Below are 6,029 nucleotides of genomic sequence, written 5' to 3'. Positions count from 1 at the left end.
CAGAGCTGTGACCCTTGAGGGCGCAGTGGAGGGGAGTAACTTGCCTTTCCCCTTGCCATACTGGGGGTCCCCTTATCAAACTGAAGCCTGCTGTGATTGAAAATGGGCACCTGAGCAGCTTGGGGAGCAGGAATCACACCCACATTGAGTGTATCCTAGATTCTGAGATGAGAGGGTCAGGATGTGTAGAGGGTTGTCCCGCAGCATCTGGCTGTGCTTATTTGCCCAGGTGGGAAGGGTGAGTGTGTGTGTCCCAGGTCAGAAGTGAAGGGAATGGGGGAGGAACTATTCATTGAATGCCGACCTGCATTATGGTTCAGTTCTCACAGGAGTCCTTTGAGATGGGACAGATGGGGAAGCTGTGCAACTTCAGCTCTCAGGCTTTTCCCACCACACCATTGCCTGTTGTTTTGGAGAGCAAGTCTCAAGTCCCCTCTCCTCACACCCTTCTGATTTGAGGGATTGAGCCGCTCCTCTCAGCCTCCGTCTTTCCCAGTTGAAGCTGTCTGAATTCATAGCAGCAGCCCTGGATCCTCTTGGTCACTTCTCTGGATCCACTCCAGCTCTATGATGAATCAGAGGGGCAGCAGCTCGCCCTGTCCTGGCTGCGATAACCATCAGCCATTCTTGAAGCTTCCCAGGTGGCTCTAGCCGCTGTCCAAGAAGGGGATGGGGGAGGAGGCCCAGGTTGCGGGAGGTGCTGGAAGGAAGGAGGAGGAGAGATGGGAGAAGAGAGATCCAGCAAGCAAATTGTAGTGTCATCTAAACCTGATGAGACCAGGAGCCTGGAATGCCGTTCTCCACATGCCCAGTACATACTTCCCTCACTCTTAAGGAAAGAGCCAGTGTTCTGGCCAGTGACTACCGTCAGCATCCCTGATAGCCCTTCCCAGTCCATACAGCACTTCTCCATACAGTGTTTCACTTGGGCCTCCAGCAACCATAGTGGTGGAAGTGTGAGGTCAGGAAGCCTGTGTAGAATGGAGGCTTTAGAATTAGAACTGGGTCCAGTCCTGGCCCTGCGGTATCTTCATCTCTACTTTACAGATGAGGTTGAGAGGTTTATGAACTTGCTTCAGATTCCTCAGGCTGCCAGCAATGAGGAATGAGACCCCAGGTCTTCTGATGCCTAGAAAGAGGCTTCATGAGGAGAGAAGGGAGAAGCAAGCATCTGTAGGGCCCTGGTTAGGTGCTGGTTAAAGTCCTGCTTAGGAATCTGCTTGTTGTTGTGTACTTACGATCTGTTTGTTTTCCTTCAATTTCCTAGTAAAAGATGTTTTTGAAAAATACCTCCCTGTTTGGCTGAACTGAAGGGAAAAGGACTCGTCAACTCATCTATACCTTGGTTCAGGCGAGATGCTCTAGAGCCAGGTGTGGGAGCAGCCCAAAAGGGGTTTGGACTGGATTGTCAGCCCCTTCCTGCTGCAGGCAGGCACCTGACAGCCAATCTGACAGGCCTGGAGCTGGGCCTAAAGTTCTTCTGCCACGCCAGCCAGGGAAAGGGGTGGGGGGAGGGCTGCTGTTTCCAGCTATGGCTTTGTCAGCTCTAGCAATGTGACTCCAGGCTTCCTCATCCCCTGCCTTAAAGAGAAAACTGTAGAGCGATGTGTAATTCTCCAGCAGAGTGACAGAATTCAGCTTAGCCCAGCCAGAGACAGATTTCATGCTCCTGTGTGGGGAGTGGTAGGCTCAAGGCTCTGAAGCCCTCTGTCCAGGAAGCACCACGGGTGGGTCTACGCCAGTAGTGGAGTGAGGGAAGTGGAGGGTCTGTGGGACTGAGGAGGGGGCTCTGGTAACATATTCCATCCTGACCAGGAGGCTGAAGCCTTAGGTTCCAGCCTTGGGCAAGTCTCTTCCCTTCTGTAGGCCTCAGTCTCACCTGTAAAATAGTGATGAAGCCTACACCTGCCTCTCGGCTGGTTTATCTGACAGGAAATGTTTGTGTTCACTTGCTTGCCTATGAACGTGACATGGGATAATGCTAGTAAATGGTGCTTTAGTGCGGGCCTGACCCACGGTCAGTGAGTTGCTCAGTAAATGGTGTGGTGTTGAGTATTGATAATTAGTAGTGTCCTGCATCGCTCTCAGGGAGGCCATGTCTGTTGCTTTCTAAGTAGAAGTTTCAAGGAGGCAACTGTTCTGATGTTGCTACAAAGTCCATTTTTGACCCTTATATCTGGCAGGAGGCCTGTGAGGGCTTAAGAAAAAAAGGGAGTCCTTGGGTAGGCGAGGAACCAAATTGAGGATGGAGGCTTTGGCTCAAAAGGGAGATCAGAGCTGATGAAGGTGGAGTTGGTCTGGAATCAAGAAGGGGGGCTAGGCTGGGTGCGGTGGCTCATGCCTATAATCCCAGCACTTTGGAAGGCTGAGGCGGGTGGATTACTTGAGGTCAGGAGTTCGAGACCGGCCTGACCAACATGGTGAAACCCTGTCTCTACTAAAAATACAAAAATTAGCTGGGTGTGGTGGCAGGCGCCGGGAATCCCAGCCACTTGGGAGGCTGAGGCAGGAGAATTGCCCGAACCCACGAGGCAGAGATTGCAGTGAGCCATTATTGTGCCACTGTACTCCAGCCTGGGTGACAGAGCAAGACTTTGCCTCAAAAATTAAAAGAAGCGGGGCTACATGAGAAGGGCCATGCCTGGGGCCTGGGTTCTCCCAGTGGCTGCCGAATAGAGCTAATTAAGCCCAGGGGAGCCACTGCCTGGTCCAGGACCAGTCTGACAAAGCCTGTCCTGGGTCCTTCCCACTGGCTTTTGCACCATCTTCCACAGTGATCAGTCTCTGGGCCTCAGTTCCTTCTCCTGGGTCCCCCTTTCCCTTCTTTGTTTTGAGGGTTCTACCTTAGCCTTCCCAAGTCTTGGGGTGCTGGTGGGGCTAGAGACTGGCACTGCTCCAAGGTCATACACACAATCTGTTCTCTGGCTTGACTGAGCTCCTTGAGGGCAGGGGCCAGATGTGAGTTGCCTCTGGCCTTTCCCTGTCCAGCATTGAGCCTGTAATCCTTGGGCCCTGACCAGAGGCCCCAGCCCTTGCTGGTCTCAGTTGTTGGACTGGCCAAGGTGGCACAAGCTTGCATGGGGCCTTCTTCCTCACAGGTGGCACGAGGAGGTGGGGTGTGTGCTGAATTGGAATACATGGCTCCTTGTGTCCAGCTTCCTCTTCCCGACTGGCCCAAGGCTTGGGAACAGTGGCTGCCTTTCTGGGGCAGCCAGGGCACCTGGCCAGAGTGTGCTCTGTCGGGCACTGTCAGCTCTTCAGCAGGCCCCGGTCCTCCTCTTAACCTAGAGAAGGCCCTGGGTTATTGGTGTTGTTCTTGGCGGACCACCGAGCCCCTCAGCAAACAGGGAGGCGAGTGTGCACCCGGTCTGGGCCTGTTTGTGTTGGCCTCGCCAGGCGGGGGATTAGCTCAGCTGGGCTGCTAATTGCCTCCAAAGTGCCGGCCGGGATGCTGACAAGGGCTGGGCCTCCAGTCCCCTCCTCCCGCAGCAGGCACTGTGCCAGGCTTGGGGGCCTGGCCCAGAAGGGCCCCTTCTTTCCCCTGTCAGCGCCTGCTTGGCCTAGACCCTTGAGATGTGGGCAGGGGGTCACCAGGACTGGCGGCTCAGGAAGGAATCGGGGGAGATGCTTATGAAGTCATCGACTGGGCCAGGCCAGGCTGTGTTCCACACACCCCTCCCCCACATGCCTTAGACTGCGCCTCCCCAGCTCCCCTTCTGAATCAGATACTTTCTCCTGAAGCTCAGCACTTTTTTCCTCTTACTAGGAAGCTGCTGGGTTCCTTTGCCCAGACACCCTCACCTCAGTTGCTGCTCTGAGCTCCCGCAGCATCTTCTCTCTTCTTGTCTCTTTCTCCCTGTCTTCCTCATGTCTGTCCTCCCTCTCTGCCTTTTCCTCACTCTGTGTCTAGCCTTTCTTAGTCTCCTGCAGTTGTCTAGTTCCTAGACTTCCCTTCTGTCCTGTTTTCCTGTGTTCTCTGGTCTTTGCTTGGCCTCTACTGCTCCCCAGACTTCCCATGGACTGGTTGTTCTCAGGAAGAGGCTGAGAAGGTCTACTTTGTCAGTGCATTTTCACAGCTCTCCCAGAGAACTTCAGGCCCAAGCTCTGAGGGCAGCTATGAGGATGGAGCCTGGACATAGGCTCTCTGCAAGCGGACCCAGCCTGGGAGCCTGAAAGCCTTCCTTCCGTCCCCACAGGGGCCCACTACACCTTTTCCTGCAGCTCTGGCACTCCTGTCTGCGCTTCAGACTTGGCCCTGCTCTCTGGCCTTGCCCTGCTTTTCCCAGACATTAGGATCTCAATCAGCCCCTCCAGCTGGTGCCCAGGGACAGCTTTGCTATAACCTTGTTGGCTGCTGCCTGGGTATCATGGCCCCTGGGATTCTCTGCTCTCCTACTGGGGTTTTCTACTTTGGGTAGAGATCTGCCTGCTTCTGAGCTCTGGGTAGGGTCAAAGTCTTGGGGCACCTGCCTCAGCCCTCAGCCTGTTCCATGTGAATTAGAGGGATTGAGCCACTCCTCGTTTCATCCCCCCTCCTGCCCCCTTCATCTTACAATGACCTTAACTGCCATGACCTTAACTGCCTCCTAGGTTCCTGAAAAGGGAATAGTAATATTTCCAGTGAGAGTTGTCTGGGAGGGTAGACACAAGGAGAAGAGGGAGAATTAGAGAAGATGCTGAGGGAGCTCAGGGCAGCAACTGAGGTGAGGGCATTTGGGCAAAGGAGCCAGCAGCTTCCTAGAAGAGTTGTTGAACTTTACTGATGTTCTCTTATTTAACACCCCCAATAAATAGATTCTATTATTATCTAGTCCCATTGAAGTGTGTGTGTAAGGGGGTGGGACAGGCCCATTTTACAGATGAAGGAATGAGTCTGGGAGAGGACAACAAATTGTCCAAGGTTTTATCTAGTGAAGAAGCGGCAGTGCTGGGATCCAAACCAGGTCTATCTGATTTCAAAGCCTGGGACCTTTGAAAGTCCAGAAGTCAGCATGGTCACCTTGACTTCTTGGTTTAGTTTTGTTTTGAGACAGGGTCTTGCCCTGTTGCTTAGGCTGGAGTACGGTGATGCAATTTCAGTTCACTGCAACTTCTGTCCCCCAGGCTCAAGTTATCCCCACTCCTCGGCCTTCTGAGTAGCTGAAACTACAGGTGTGTGCCACTGTGCTAGGTTAATTTTTGAATTTTTTGTAGAGGTGGAGTTTCACCATGTTGCTAACCTTGACTTATTTGCTCTTCTTGTACCCTCTATCCCCTCTCTCTGCCTTTTTGAGGATGAAGTGTCCTTTTTTGTCCACCCATACTCTAGACCGTGTCCCGTGACCTCCCTTTGTCTATTATGCCCCTGCCCCCGATTCTTCACAAATTCATAAGCACCCCTGCTGTTCTGAAAGCACTTTCCTTTAGCCCTTTACCCCGCTAAGCTTTTGGAAAGCTGAGCACAGTGCAGCCCACCCACTCCCCGGCTGCGGTGAATTTGCTGCAGCGGGGGTGGGGGATAGGCCGTGGCCTACTTTGGTAAGAATAAGGACTTCACTTAGTTAGAATGGAGGTTCCTGAGAAGCCACCCTGGATCTCCCCATCAGCAACGACTTCTCTTGGCTGTGTCTTTAGACTTGAGTTACATGAAGTTTTCCCCCCAGACTCCTTATTCTAATTGGATTCTAATCCTGGAGTTTACCTGTGAGCCATAGTCCTTGGATTCCCATGTCTCAGGACAGAAACTAAGTCCTTTTCCCTCGTCCCCTGCCTCCCATGTCAGTACCCAGTTTACCAGGCCCTCATCACTACTCTTGAAAGATCTGACTAGGCCAAGGTTTAGGTAGCTGGTCATGACCCAGTGAAACGCACACGAAGAAGCCTTTGTGTGTTAACAGTGAAGTTTCAGAAAGCATGCAGGTGGGTCCTTGTGGCCCTCAAACCACCCTCAAAACCTACTATATATATAGCCCCTATATATATAGGGGCTACTATTTATCTGCCATTCCCATGACCACCTCCAAGTCTCTTCTCCCTATTCTATAAAAAAA

Source organism: Pongo pygmaeus, chromosome 1 (genome assembly GCF_028885625.2).
Source record: "Pongo pygmaeus isolate AG05252 chromosome 1, NHGRI_mPonPyg2-v2.0_pri, whole genome shotgun sequence".
In the NCBI taxonomy this organism is placed as follows: domain Eukaryota; kingdom Metazoa; phylum Chordata; class Mammalia; order Primates; family Hominidae; genus Pongo; species Pongo pygmaeus.
The sequence above is the reverse complement of the archived record's forward strand: the minus strand, read 5'-3'. Positions refer to the sequence as shown.